The sequence below is a fragment of the Eucyclogobius newberryi genome, unplaced genomic scaffold, assembly GCF_026437365.1.
Source record: "Eucyclogobius newberryi isolate DKJ021-1_F unplaced genomic scaffold, fEucNew1.0.hap1 SCAF_17, whole genome shotgun sequence".
NCBI lineage: Eukaryota > Metazoa > Chordata > Actinopteri > Gobiiformes > Gobiidae > Eucyclogobius > Eucyclogobius newberryi.
The window spans coordinates 5,245,048-5,260,690 of record NW_027315801.1 but is presented as its reverse complement, the minus strand read 5'-3'; the positions used below and the strand labels follow the sequence as shown (position 1 = coordinate 5,260,690).

Below are 15,643 nucleotides of genomic sequence, written 5' to 3'. Positions count from 1 at the left end.
GCGATTTGGGATAAGCTATTGTTGTTGAAGGGCGGATGATGGCGTGTGAGGGCTTCGCCGGGTCGGTAGTTGTTGAATGAAAGAGTAAAAACATAAGATAAGATAAGAAATGCCTTTATTAGTCCACACAATGGGGAAATTTTGTGTTGCAACGCAAGTATATACAGAAGAAAATAACAGATTACACTCTTAATAGAAAGAAACTCTTATAAACAAGACTCCTATGGACAGAACATCTCATATTCTTAATAGGGAATAGAGAAAATACAAATAAAAAGATAAATAAAATAAAATAAAAATAAGCTAACAGAAGACAAAATACAGTGATCCCTCGTTATAACGCGTTCACTTTTCGCGGTCTCGCTGCTTCACGGATTTTCATCATGCTTTGTGTTCTGCATTCTGATTGGCTAAACAGTCTCTCCGCGTCTTCTCTACCTGTGTGTCAATAACGTTATGGATTAATATGTACACGTATGTAAAACCGCTTGCCAAATTGAAGTTTGCGAGGCCGGTGAGAGCGCGCGTGTGAGCTTCAATGGTTTATGGAGTGTTTCATTTTATAATAAGATAAGATAAGATAAGATAAACCTTTAATATCTACACAAGGGGAAATTTCGTTGTTACAACGCAGTAGAACAGGAGGAAAGGACAGATTATAAGAAGTTTCAAAACACACTCTTAATAGAACTCTTATGAACAAAACAGAAAACTCTTATTAAGAAAACTCCCCTCCTATCTTAAAGGTGGTATGGACGATTTTTTTCAGCAAATTTTTTATCAGATTTCCTCGTGGCGTGGATAAATCATTTGTCCTGCCACGTATCAATCATAAAACGCACCTATCGCTCACCTGCAGCCGCGTCAGGCTCGTCCCCACGTTTCCGCGTGTCTAAGCGCATGGATCTATCATAATATAGTTCCCTCAGTGTACGGGGCAAAATGAAGACGGAGAAAGACAGTACGAGCTGACGCAGAAGAGACTGAAATCTACGGGAGACGAGAGATGCGATGCGCTCCGTTGCGCTAATAAACAAACGCACATGTGTGTTGTATCAGTCCGCACGGGAAAGTGCGCATGCGCACTTCCGCCTGCGTTCTCAAATCGCCGAAAAATCGTCCATACCGCCTTTAATAGGGAATGTAGGGGGGGAAATAAAATAAAATAGATAATACAAAATAAAGATAAAAATCAGATAATAATAATAAAATAATGATAATAGAATAAAATAAAAAATACAATAAACTAAAAATAACTAGCACACGACTAGGTAATACTATTAGTAGGTAAGTAAACCGTATAAAAACAAAATAGAACACTCTTATTTACAGGTATTGCACATGGTTGATTCAGTATTGCACATGTTCAGGGCTAGCAGTGTTTGTTATAAAGTCTGACAGCAGCAGGAAGGAAAGACCTGCGAAACCTCCTTCACACAGCGAGGGTGAATCAGTCTCTCACTGAAGATGCTCTCCAGAGTGGACAGAGTGTCCTGCAGGGGGCGACACTCATGGTCCAGCATAGATGTGAATCTAGCCAGGACCCTCCTGTCCCCCACCTCCTGCACCGAGTCCAGAGCACAGCCCAGGACGGAGCTGGACTTCTTGATGACTTTGTCCAGCTTCTTCCTCTCCCTCTCTGTGATGCTGCTGCTCCAGCAGGCCACACCTACAGGAGGGCTGATAACTGTAAAAAAATAAAGGTTTCTACTTTGCGGATTTCGACTCCCGCGGGTTCTTTTTGGAACATAACCCCCGCGATAAACGAGGGTTCACTGTAATACTAATCATAGTGGTAAACTAAACACTCTTATTACAGCAGTTCTATGCACATGAATGACATTATTGCGTATGAGTATTGCACATGAATATGACAGTATTGCACATCAGGGGCTCTTGAAGGATGACCAGGTTATTTAAAATCATCAAGAGTTTTCATGAAGTGGAGTGAAGGGAGGGTTAGACTCTGGAAGAAGAAGTGAAAAGAAACACGTTCAGATGACAGCGTGTCGTGTGTTTTATTGGTGGTAAACAGTTTGTTGCTATATTTGTTGGCTTTGTGGTATGGCAGGAATGATGTCATGTTGAAACTTCACATACTTTTTATTTTAACGCCATTACAAGCCTCTTCAAAATAGTTAAAACACAATATTTATATAAAGTGTGACTTTAAAGCGCCCCCTACAGGCCGGACGACTCGTTGAACTAAAATGCAGTTAAGATGAATATATTTTGAATTTTGCCAAAACCAAAATATAAAAATGTTGTTACGGAATAGCACATCCTCCACGTACAGATGGAAACATACTATATTTGTCCTGCTGCTGGTGCCAAAAATCATAAAAATGTCAGTTCATGTTGTAAAGTAGTTGAAGTACTGTATTTTCTGGACTATAGAGCCTAGAGACTATAGTATCTCTAGGCTCTAAGCGACGCAGAAGAAGAATCTGCACTTCCTCTTCCTCTGGAGTTTGTGGAGTTGTTTAGAAGTGACACAGAGGAAGAAGAATTCAATGGATTTAGTGATTTGGGGTAAAACTGATGCTTTGGTAAACTTGTTAGCATATTCTTTATGCTTTTTATTTTAACGCTATTACAAGCCTTCAAAATGCTTAAAACACAATATTTATATAAAGTGTGAGTTTAAAGCGCCCCCTACAGGTCGGACGACTCATTGAACTAAAATGCAGTTAAGATAAACATATTTGTAATTTTGCAAAAGAAATTATAAAAAAAATTGTCACAGAACAGCACATTTTTTAGGTTTATAATTTCACTTCCTGTTTGAACTTGATGACATCACAGTAGGAAATTACCCAGAAAACACTGGGCCAAATCTCATCTAATGTCACACTGTTTTTATTAGACAAATACAAATATATGAGAGTGACTTTATTTTGTTTAACTAATATTTACAGAGTTGTTTCTTTGTGTAAATTCTGCATAAACTTTGACTGGAATCCCTGGCGTGATGTCACTTCCTGTCATTTTCTACAGATTTTTTAACCTTTTCTCCACAAATTCCTGCTCGATTGGTGTAAAACTATAATCTATATTTACAACCTGTTTAAATACACCAAATAAAGTCACAATTAGAAAAACGTAAAAAACCTGTCATTGGCCTTTAAAGGCTTCAACGATGAATTGGCTAATCATGACTCGTTGACCATAAATGTAACCATAGTCGTATTTTGATCATCGTAATTGTTATCTGGAATATCCTCTAAAACACATATAATGAATTTACTCCTCATTTATTTTGAAGCCTTTAGTTGTCACAGTTAAACCATATTCAAAACAATTGAAATAATAATCACTGACTAATCACCTTTTAAAATAACGGTTGGTGACGGCGTTGAAGGAGCTCGAAGTGTGGCATTAAACTGGCATTTCACTGTTAAAACGTGAACGAATCAGCAATCCTTCCGCAGATCTGACCTGTAACCTGGCCCGTTGACGCCAGCAGGAGAAAGACAAGTTTAATACCATAAAAGAGTCATTTTCACTAGTTTTACAATTTCCAAAAGGAGCCCCCTACAGGTTGAACGACTCATTGAACTAAAATGCAGTTCATATAAATATTTAGAATTTTACCCAAAAAATATTAAAATGTAGTATAGTATAGCACATTTTTTAGGTTTATAATTTCACTTCCTGTTTGTACTTGATCTGACCTGTAACTTGGCCTGTTTGGAGAAAGACAAGTTTAACGCCATAAAAGTGTCAATTACACTAGTTTTCCAAATAGTGCCCCCTACAGGTTGAACGACTCAAAATAATCACTGACTCATCGACTTCGAAAATAACGGTTAGTGACGGCGCTGAAGGAGCTCGAAGTGTGGCATTAAACTGTCATTTCACTGTTAAAACGTGAAGGAATCAGTAATCCTTCCACAGATCTGACCTGTAACCTGCCCCGTTGATGCCAGCAGGAGAAAGACAAGTTTAACGCCATAAAAGTGTCACTTCATGCAAAAATCCCGAAGGAAGATGTTGAAATGTGGAGCCTGGTGACTCTACATCCTAGACAGTTTGTATTTATCCAACAAAACAGCCGAACATGAGACATTTTACCTTGTTCATCAAACACGACGCGACAACGGAGGATGTTCTAACGTCGCCTGAAAACCAGCGATCTCGTCTTCTCTTCTTCGTGGCATGACCAAAGACGGTTTCGCACAAACGCTCGTGTCCCGCATCACGTCCATTGAACGGTTGAGCTCGGACGTGCGGGAAATCTATAACCGCAGTTCCACATTCAACCGGGATATACTGTATATTGAGCGTGGGTTGTTTTTTTCTTCGGATTACACTTTATTTATTATTAACGTTGCCATTCACGCCGGCGTCAATGAGAGCTTTTTTCCCAAAGAGGCTTTTTTGTAGTTTTTCCTGGCCGAGAAGGAGAGTCTAAGGACAGAGGACCCTGGGACATCGTCCATCGCCACCACAGACATTGTCTGACTTCATCGCCACCACAGACATTGTTGATTCATTTCTCCCTGTGGCCCTCAGAGGCAACTGTTGTTGTGATTTTGGACCTTACAAAAATAAATTGATTTGATTTGATTTGATTTGATTTGAGAGAAGGATGAAAGAAAGAGGGGAAAAACAACAAAAAGTGTAAAAATCCTTCAAACTAAATAATGCATGCAGTTATTTATTATAATCTGAATGAAATAAGTGCGCGGTGAAGGTTGCAGAGTAAACACGAAATATGGGCTCGCGGTTATTAAACTTTTCACACCAATAATTCCACTAGAACCACCAAGACTGAACTGGGGCTAAATCAGGTCTAAAGCGGCACAAAGATGGACCTAAACCAGGACTTAAGCAAATACCAATAACGTAACAACAGTAACAGTCGCAGTGACTCCAGAGCTTTTTACGTAAAAACATCCAGAAATAAAGCAGTAGAACTGATCGTGACGAGTTAAACTTAACCGTACTTTTATCATCTTAATTTGAAAAATATACATTATAGATGCATAAAACACTTACCGAAAGACCGTTTGACACAGAGACACTATTAAACTATTAGTCATAATGTCAAAAAAAGAATAACAGTGACTGATTTTTGTCAATGATACACCGTCTTTGTAAATATTCTCTATTCAGAAGCCTTAAATCAGCATATTTCAACATGTACTTGATTTCAAATGAATTTAAATGTGTCTCAATGTACAACAGAAATAATAGTTGGACTAGTTTACAACTAAAATTAACATTAGTAACTAACCCGGTTGGCCACTGGGAGCAGCAGTGAGTCATTGCTATAGAAGTATTGGTATTTTAGTCCTGACTCTGGGCACCAGCAGGAGGCCGGTCCATGTTTAGTCCTGACTCTGGCACCAGCAGAAGGCCGGTCCATGTTTAGTCCTGACTCTGGCACCAGCAGGAGGCCGGTCCATGTTTAGTCCTGACTCTGGCACCAGCAGGAGGCCGGTCCATGTTTAGTCCTGACTCTGGCACCAGCAGGAGGCCGGTCCATGTTTAGTCCTGACTCTGGCACCAGCAGGAGGCCGGTCCATGTTTAGTCCTGACTCTGGCACCAGCAGGAGGCCGGTCCATGTTTAGTCCTGACTCTGGCACCAGCAGGAGGCCGGTCCATGTTTAGTCCTGACTCTGGCACCAGCAGGAGGCCGGTCCATGTTTAGTCCTGACTCTGGCACCAGCAGGAGGCCGGTCCATGTTTAGTCCTGACTCTGGCACCAGCAGGAGGCCGGTCCATGTTTAGTCCTGACTCTGGCACCAGCAGGAGGCCGGTCCATGTTTAGTCCTGACTCTGGGCACCAGCAGGAGGCCGGTCCATTTTTAGTCTCTCCAAGTCTGGTTTAGACACAATATTTTTGATGTTTTTAGGTAAAAAGCTGCTGATGTTATGGATTTGATGTGGCTGTTAAAGTTCAAGTCTGAGTCCATTATTACCCCCAGATTTCTAACTTGGTTTATAGGTTTTAGAGCGAGACTCTGGAGGTGACCGCTCACACTTTCTCTTCATTTCTGAATACTTTTACCTAAAGTTTCATTATTGTATGGAGTAAAACACAGCATTGGATTAAAACAGCAGTTGATTGGGTTAGAAAAGGGGTGTTCTATTCTATTTTTCTCACTAATACCGCGCAATTTGAAGCCTACGTTCTGTGATCAAACACCAATACATTTGATTTTAGAACAGTCCTGTAGTCACTGTACCAGAACACAGTTAGAACATTTTATTTGACATATATATATAAGACAGTCAAGAGGGTGAAGAGCGACAGAACAGTTGCTGAGCGTGTACAGAGCAGCACTATCTCAAATACAACTCAAGAATTGCCTTAAATCCCTGACATGTCATTTTGCCAAATGAAAACCCGTGCACCCCTTTGCCACCGTGCACAGGCGGTTAGCGCTCTTGCCTCCCAAGAAGGAGATCATGGGTTCGATTCCCGGACCAGACCAACATCACATGACCTCTCTGGGTGGAGTCTGCATGTTCTCCCCGTGTTACCGTGGGTTCTCTCCGGGTTCTCCGGCTTCCTCCCACCGTCCAAAGACATGCATGTGTTAGGCAAAATTGGTGACTCTAAATTGGCCCTAGTGATTGAATGTGAGAGTGAACTGTCTGTAATGTCTATGTCTCTGTGTTGGCCCTGCGACAAGTTGGCCACTGTCCAGGGTGTACCCCGCCTAAGGCCCGAAGTCACTGGGATAGGCTCCAGTCACCCGCGACCCCGAAAAGGAACAAGCGGTAGAAAATGGATGGATGGATGGAAAACCCAAACGATTCCTGTGCACGTGCAGCGAGCCGTTTAATCATTCCATTGTACAGCGCTCTACAAAAGAGGCTCGCGGCGAACCATCAAACAACCCGAGCGCGTAACATCCCTGCAGCTTATCCCACCTCGCCGCTCGCTCCGGCTTCGTTGCTCGACGGCGTCCCGGGTTCGACCGAGGGTGCAAAGTGTTCTCTGTGCGTCTGGAAGCGCCTCCCACACTGTATCGGGCCCCTGCGAAGGCGGCTGAACTTGAAACACTTTAGGGGCCGTTCAATAATCCTAATGTTATTGCTTATGGAGGCAGTAAAGTCAGTCAGCCTCGCTCCTCGGCACGCCGGCGATATCGAACCGCCGAATGATTTTCTGACAGAATCTCTTGCTCCCATTTAAGTTAAAGCTTGGCAAAAAGAAAGAAACTGTTGAATTCACAGATGGCGAGGGTTTTGGGCGGCAACGGAGCATAAACGTGCGGCGGCGAGGGACGCGACGGCGGACGAGCGGCGCGAGATACCGACCGGGGATTAATGAGAACGTGGCTGTCGTTGGCGATCAAAGGCCGTATCCGCTAACAACCTCCACCTACGGATAAAGGATTAATAAGAGTCAGGAGGCTTTATAAATAGACCGCACGTACGTCTACTGCGCCCCACACGTGGGGTTAAAAGCGCCGCGTGCGACTTCTCGTGGGCGGTTCGTCTCTTGCTCGTTTGTGTAATCGCTTTGGTTCACGCTTGCGGTATGTCAAACTGGCTAAAAATTCCATTAAAAAAACATAGAGAGCGGGCTCACCTCTCCGTAGACCTGGTCTGTAGCTCGGCATGTAGTGACGTCACCCATTCGCGACAACGTACGAGAAGAATTTGTCCCACGACGGGGAAATTCCAGCGCACGAGACGAGCGGGAGGATAAAGAATGTGCGTCCCTTAAATCAATTAATTTACAAGGGGTTTGGCACCGTCGTTATACTGGTAGTAACATTACGACAGCGCCATCTGCTGGGGCATGCTTTCCAGGTGCGCGGGAGTAAAAAGTCCCCCCTCGTCCCGGTTTATTTGGTCACCTCGTCCCGATTGGCTCACGTTTACGTCTGACTACTGCAGATCGGCACTTGAGGTTATTCGGCATTTTCGGTCAAGCGGGAATTCTGATCATTTAAATGGAGAACAACAGAAACGAGTAAGATGATTGGTTTATAGTGTTCGGGTGCATCAACAAGTCAACACTGCGCCGTTTCTCTGAGTTCTCCAGGCTTTGTGTCGATAGAAATCCTTTGCTGTCGTGGAAAATGTCTGGAATAAGGGGAACAAGGGGAACAGTCCCTCGAGTAAAAGAAAATAATCATAAAAAACACAATGCTGCGGAAGTAGAGTTTGTCTCCAGAGAGAATAATCGATAGAATAAATTAAATGCCATACTGTGAAACAATCCAGGCAAAGCAATCACAAACCATGGGGACGAGCAGGAAGTGGAGAAATAGTACACCTTTAAGCATACATACATTTACTTATATGTAGTAAGGAGTCAGATATATTAAAAACGCTGCAGAGACCAAAAAGGGTGCCATCAGAGTCTTCTTCCAGCGCTCTTATTGTGGCGTTTCCCATGACGCCTTGTCGAGTGTCATTACTGCTCTCGAGGAGGACGTGTTTGAGTCTCGGGGGCGTCGCGGCGGCAGCTCGTGTTCCCACAAGGACAAATCAAAGTGTCACTCCGGCGTTTACAGCATGAGACACTTCTGACACGCCGCGGCTGAACCCTCGCACCCTTCAGCACCCTCCGCACCCTTCAGCACCCTCCGCACCCTTCAGCACCCTCCGCAGCCTTCAGCGCCCTCCACACCTCTGCAGACGCGCCCGAAACAAGCGTCGCGGCGTGAAAACAGTAACATTTTTGTCACAACACCACAAAGACAAAAGTGATACAACCCACTGGTAGATTTACAGAGATTATGACGACAATAAAGAATGTAATACTGTCCCTGGCATAAGTGTGATCTGGGCCCTGCTTCGTCTCAAGCCTCCCCCCTTCAGCCGTGTTCCCCATATAAATAACAGAAAATCACATGACCTAAAAGTTGACAGGTTGTCTCAGAACAAAGGAACAGATGTGGTTGGTTGCGTTTACATTCAAGCTGCTTTTTCTAAGGAACAGGAAGCTGGTCACCTCTCCCCACCGTGACGAGACACAGGAAGGTGGCTGGCGACAGAAACCTGTCAAATATCACAACATCCTGCCATGGACCCCTGCCTTAACATAAATTCAACATTGGACGTTTATGTCCACAAAGAGGAGCCGTTTACAGTTTTCTCAAAGACCTAAATGAGTTTTAAAAGCGAATGGAAAGAAGCGGCTGCAATAATGACATAGGAATCTCAAAGGACCAAGAAAGCTATGAAACCATTTGAAAGAACTTTATAATGATCATTATGTCCCTGAAAGGTGATGCAAATCTGAACGAGGACTAAACTAGGACTAAACCAGGACTAAACCAGGTCAAAACCAGGTCAAAACCAGGTCAAAACCAGGACTAAACCAGGACTAAACCAGGACTAAACCAGGACTAAACCAGGACTAAACCAGGACTAAAACAGGACTAAACCAGGACTAAAACAGGACTAAAACAGGACTAAACCAGGACTAAACCATGACTGAAACTGGACTAAACCAGGACTCATACAGGACTAAACCAGAACTAAACCAGGACTCAAACAGGACTAAACCAGGACTAAACCAGGACTCAAACAGGACTATATCAGGACTAAACCAGGACTAAACCACAACTCAAACAGGACTAAACCAGGACTAAACCAGGACTTAAACAGGACTAAACCAGGACTTAAACAGGACTAAACCAGGACTAAACCACGACTAAACCACGACTCAAACAGGACTAAACCAGGACTAAACCAGGACTTAAACAGGACTAAACCAGGACTAAACCAGGACTCATACAGGACTAAACCAGGACTAAACCAGGACTCAAACAGGACTAAACCAGGACTAAACCAGGACTCAAACAGGACTAAACCACGACTAAACCACGACTCAAACAGGACTAAACCAGGACTAAACCAGGACTTAAACAGGACTAAACCAGGACTAAACCAGGACTCATACAGGACTAAACCAGGACTAAACCAGGACTCAAACAGGACTAAACCAGGACTAAACCAGGACTCAAACAGGACTAAACCACGACTAAACCACGACTCAAACAGGACTAAACCAGGACTAAACCACGACTCAAACAGGACTAAACCAGGACTTAAACAGGACTAAACCAGGACTAAACCAGGACTCAAACTGGACTAAAACAGGTCTTTCCACGTTTATTCTCTGGCTTTCAGTCTCACTGCATGCGTTCTGTGCTGTCTTTTATTCATTAGTTTCATTTAGTTTTATATGTGTCATAGGTTTTCATGCTTTTATTTGCTTTGGGGTTTATCGTTTTAGCACTATTTGAGATTAAACTAACCATTTAGTCCCTTTGCTGTTGGTTTTTATTGTCTCTGTGTAACACTGTGGGCCAAAATGTCCGCTATATAACTGAAGTGAATTCAAACACATCGACCAATAGTGAGAGCCAAACGAGCCGCGATGGCAGACCAGAACTGAAACAAAACTACAACTTGTTGACTGCATTAGTTTGGGGATTCTTAATTGGTGCATTTTAAAGTTGCTTTGTTGTAACGCTCTGACTTGTACATGACTTTCTTTGCTCTTCTATAACGGTTCAAAATGTGATCGTTATGTAAGTGGTAACGGTAAATCTGATCTGAGCCACGTTCTTGTATTCAAAGTGTTTATTGTCGTTTTCTCCCAGGGTCAAACCTTGAAAGTAATTAGTTTCTGATGACTGTAATGATTTCCCTTTCACAGCGGCGCTCGCGTAACGTCGTAACATTATTGTCCGTACGCTTGCTTTTAATGAGGCCAAATTATATATATATATATATGTTTACAGTTTACATAAAGAAGATGGCATGTGATAAACACTGAAACATGCTTAGGCTTTTCTTATGTAAATGTACGAAAATGGAATGGATATTCAACAAATGCAGCAATAATAAGTAGGAATAAGCGTTCTGCAGCGTGTTGTTTGGACTGTGTTTGTGCCAGTTCAGCCGAATGTTAATCCACTCGAGTTTGCGTCATGTTTTGTCTGATTTGTTCCATTAAAATCTGCACTTTTGGTTTCAGACCATCGAGTAGAAAACATGGCCTGGTCATTATCTCGTGTTTGTTGGGTTTCAAACACAACATCTTAAGTCTCCTGTTTTATGGCCACTCCCTCGTCCTTATCCTGATCTGGACCTGGACGGATTGCACTCTCCCTAAAGACTATGTACAGTTTTGATTGCACGTTCCCTAAAGACTATGTACAGTTTTGATTGCACGTTCCCTAAAGACTATGTACAGTTTTGATGCACGCTCCCTAAAGACTATGCACAGTTTTGATTGCACGTTCCCTAAAGACTATGTACAGTTTTGATTGCACGTTCCCTAAAGACTATGCACAGTTTTGATTGCACGCTCCCTAAAGACTATGTACAGTTTTGATTGCACGTTCCCTAAAGACTATGTACAGTTTTGATTGCACGTTCCCTAAAGACTATGCACAGTTTTGATTGCACGTTCCCTAAAGACTATGCACAGTTTTGATTGCACGCTCCCTAAAGACTATGTACAGTTTTTATTGCGCGTTCCCTAAAGACTATGTACAGTTTTGATTGCACTCTCCCTAAAGACTATGCGCAGTTTTGATTGCACGCTCCCTAAAGACTATGTACAGTTTTGATTGCACGTTCCCTAAAGACTATGCACAGTTTTGATTGCACGTTCCCTAAAGACTATGCACAGTTTTGATTGCACGCTCCCTAAAGACTATGTACAGTTTTTATTGCGCGTTCCCTAAAGACTATGTACAGTTTTGATTGCACTCTCCCTAAAGACTATGCACAGTTTTGATTGCACGTTCTCTAAAGACTATGCACAGTTTTGATTGCACGTTCCCTAAAGACTATGCACAGTTTTGATTGCACGTTCTCTAAAGACTATGCGCAGTTTTGATTGCACGTTCCCTAAAGACTATGCACAGTTTTGATCGCACGTTCCCTAAAGACTATGTACAGTTTTGATTGCACGTTCCCTAAAGACTATGCACAGTTTTGATTGCACGTTCCCTAAAGACTATGTACAGTTTTGATTGCATGTTCCCTAAAGACTATGCACAGTTTTGATTGCACGTTCCCTAAAGACTATGTACAGTTTTGATTGCACGTTCCCTAAAGACTATGTACAGTTTTGATTGCACGTTCCCTAAAGGCTATGCACAGTTTTGATTGCACGTTCCCTAAAGACTATGCACAGTTTTGATTGCACGTGCCCTAAAGACTATGCGCAGTTTTGATTGCACGTTCTCTAAAGACTATGTACAGTTTCGATTGCACGTTCCCTAAAGACTATGTACAGTTTTGATTGCACGTTCCCTAAAGACTATTTACAGCTTTGATTGCACGTTCCCTAAAGACTATGCCCAGTTTTGATTGCACGTTCCCTAAAGACTATGCACAGTTTTGATTGCACGTTCCGTAAAGACTATGCACAGTTTTGATTGCACGTTCCCTAAAGACTGTGCACAGTTTTGATTGCACGTTCTCTAAAGACTATGCACAGTTTTTATTGCACGTTCCCTAAAGACTATGCACAGTTTTGATTGCACGTTCTCTAAAGACTATGCACAGTTTTTATTGCACGTTCTCTAAAGACTATGCACAGTTTTTATTGCACGTTCCCTAAAGACTATGTACAGTTTTGATTGCACGTTCCCTAAAGACTATGCATAGTTTTTATTGCACATTCTCTAAAGACTATGCACAGTTTTGATTGCACGTTCCCTAAAGACTAAATGCAAGAAACATTTATCAGTTTATTCTTTATCTGCACTCTGAAAAGTTCAAATCTGTTCAGAGTTCAGTTTGGGCTCGACACCGTCTCCATGACGACATCAGTCTGAGTTTGGTCAGTGGCTTGTGTCTAGTTTTGTATGAATCTCCTCAAAGTTTTACTGACGTGAACTGGAGGAACCACACGCGCATTTGACCCGTTTGATCAAAGGAAAAACCCTTGTGATTTAGGCTTGACCGAGAGTTTGCCGTACCATAGTGCAGTAGAACCATGAGTAGAACCACGAGTAGAACCATGAGTAGAACCACGAGTAGAACCATGAGTAGAACCATGAGTAGAACCACGAGTAGAACCATGAGTAGAACCATGAGTAGAACCACGAGTAGAACCATGAGTAGAACCATGAGTAGAACCATGAGTAGAACCACGAGTAGAACCACGAGTAGAACCATGAGTAGAACCATGAGTAGAACCATGAGTAGAACCACGAGTAGAGCTGTGAGTAGAACCACGAGTAGAACCACGAGTAGAACCATGAGTAGAACCATGAGTAGAACCATGAGTAGAACCACGAGTAGAACCACGAGTAGAACTACGAGTAGAACTACGAGTAGAACCGTGAGTAGAACCGTGAGTAGAACCATGAGTAGAACCACGAGTAGAGCTGTGAGTAGAACCACGAGTAGAACCGCGAGTAGAACCGCGAGTAGAACCATGAGTAGAACCATGAGTAGAACTATGAGTAGAACCACGAGTAGAACCACGAGTAGAACTACGAGTAGAACTACGAGTAGAACCGCGAGTAGAACCGTGAGTAGAACTGTGAGTAGAACTATGAGTAGAACTGTGAGTAGAACTGTGAGTAGAACTGTGAGTAGAACTGTGAGTAGAACTGTGAGTAGAACTATGAGTAGAACTATGAGTAGAACTGTGAGTAGAACTGTGAGTAGAACTGTGAGTAGAACCATGAGTAGAACTATGAGTAGAACCACGAGTAGAACCACGAGTAGAACTACGAGTAGAACTACGAGTAGAACCGCGAGTAGAACCGTGAGTAGAACTGTGAGTAGAACTGTGAGTAGAACTGTGAGTAGAACTGTGAGTAGAACTATGAGTAGAACTATGAGTAGAACTATGAGTAGAACTATGAGTAGAACTGTGAGTAGAACTGTGAGTAGAACTGTGAGTAGAACTATGAGTAGAACTGTGAGTAGAACTGTGAGTAGAGTGGATTCATGTTCTGTCAAACTCAAGCGTTTTGATCCACTTCCTGTGACTTAAACCTCAGCGTCTCATGAGCTTCACAGATTTGTTTTCAGTTTTACTCTTGTTGTTTCTTCATCGACTCCATTGCCACCATTTTAAATCCTACAAAATAAAACAGTGTTGCTAATCTCTTGTACAGGCAGGCACCATGTGGGAATCAGAGCCATTTATTAGACGCGCAGCGAAAGCCAATAAGCTAATTGTTTGGTAAATGTGGTTTGGGGTCTGGCCTCAGTGGACCTCAAGCGGCGCACGAGCTCGAGCGGCGCACGAGCTCGAGCGGCGCACGAGACAATCTATAAAGTAGAAATGTGATCGATTCTAGAGGCGGAACGCGGAAGACGAGGATCAAACAATATCTATGGACGTCATGTTACTATCGCTTATTATTAAGGTATTATAACCTGTTTAATGCAGTATTCTCCCAAAATACAAATCCATCTTATGCAGCGCTTTTACTTTGTGCATTCACTCTCATACTTTAGCCACAGCTGCCTTTGGGACGGACTGACAGAAACAAGGCTGCCACGTGTTACCCTGCCTCTCGATCCCCACCTGTCACTCACTCACACCACATTCTGACACTGTTGGGGGTTAAACGCTGGGACCCCTGAGCCTCTGCGGCCCCCAGTTCAATTATAACTGCTCCTCTGTGTCCAGTAGAGCCTCAGCTGTGGTCATCTGGTCACTGTTTGATCTGGTCTCAATCTGTGGATCTAGTCTGAGAACTCTGGGCGGAGCCTCCTGATAACAGCCTGTCCTGTTTATCTATTTGTTAGCACTGTCATCAAGCTTCACGTGAATCAAATCTTCTTTGTTACCATAAAATCCCTGTAATTGGCTGTGTAAATCCTATTGTTAGCTGGCTGAAGGTCCTCATCATTGTTGAGTACTTGATTAGCATCGGAATGACCATGCATGGCTTCAAAATGCTGTTGTATATCACGGGTAAATTGAACCTTAAACCTCGATTTCTGTTTAAGGATAGATTCTCTTTTATTGTTTTTTAAAGTCTTCTTTTCTTCTGCTCAGAATCTTCTCCTCACTGTCTTTGATGGAGTGGTTTGTGTCTTTAAGATGAAGATGCACGGCGCTCTGTGGTCCTGAACTCTTCACAGCACAGTGTCTTCTGTGCTGATGAAGCCTCTTGTGCAGTGGCTGTTTAGTCTCACTATGTGGCGCTCTTTTCTTCACTGCATTGGACAGAATAAACTACATTGATCTGTTTTTCAGACGGTTCTGACTCATAAGGGACACAAGGGATTGGGACTCCCACGGTCCTGACTCATAAGGAACATAAGGGATTGAGACTCCCACGGTCCTGACTCATAAGGGACATAAGGGATCGAGACTCCCACGGTCCTGACTCATAAGGGACATAAGGGATTGAGACTCCCACGGTCCTGACTCATAAGGGACATAAGGGATCGAGACTCCCACGGTCCCGACTCATGAGGGACAAAAGGGATCGAGACTCCCACGGTCCTGACTCATGAGGGACATAAGGGATTGAGACTCCCACGGTCCTGACTCATGAAGGACAAAAGGTTTTGAGACTCCCACGGTCCTGACTGATAAAGGACATAAGGGATCGAGACTCCCACGGTCCTGACTCATAGAGGACAAAAGGGATCGAGACTCCCACGGTCCTGACTGATAAGGGACATAAGGGATCATAAGGGATCGAGACTCCCACGGTCCTGACTCAT

The 15,643-nt window shown here is 43.1% G+C and overlaps 1 protein-coding gene and 1 long non-coding RNA gene across 2 annotated transcripts in view; both read left to right on the top strand.

The window, feature by feature from the left end:
* The window catches only part of LOC140362679 (uncharacterized), a 414,634-nt gene that overhangs the window by 156,258 nt on the left and 242,733 nt on the right, over positions 1–15,643 (top strand). The window lies entirely within an intron of this gene.
* Positions 1–15,643, top strand: part of syt6a (synaptotagmin VIa) — a 34,207-nt gene that overhangs the window by 4,628 nt on the left and 13,936 nt on the right. The window lies entirely within an intron of this gene.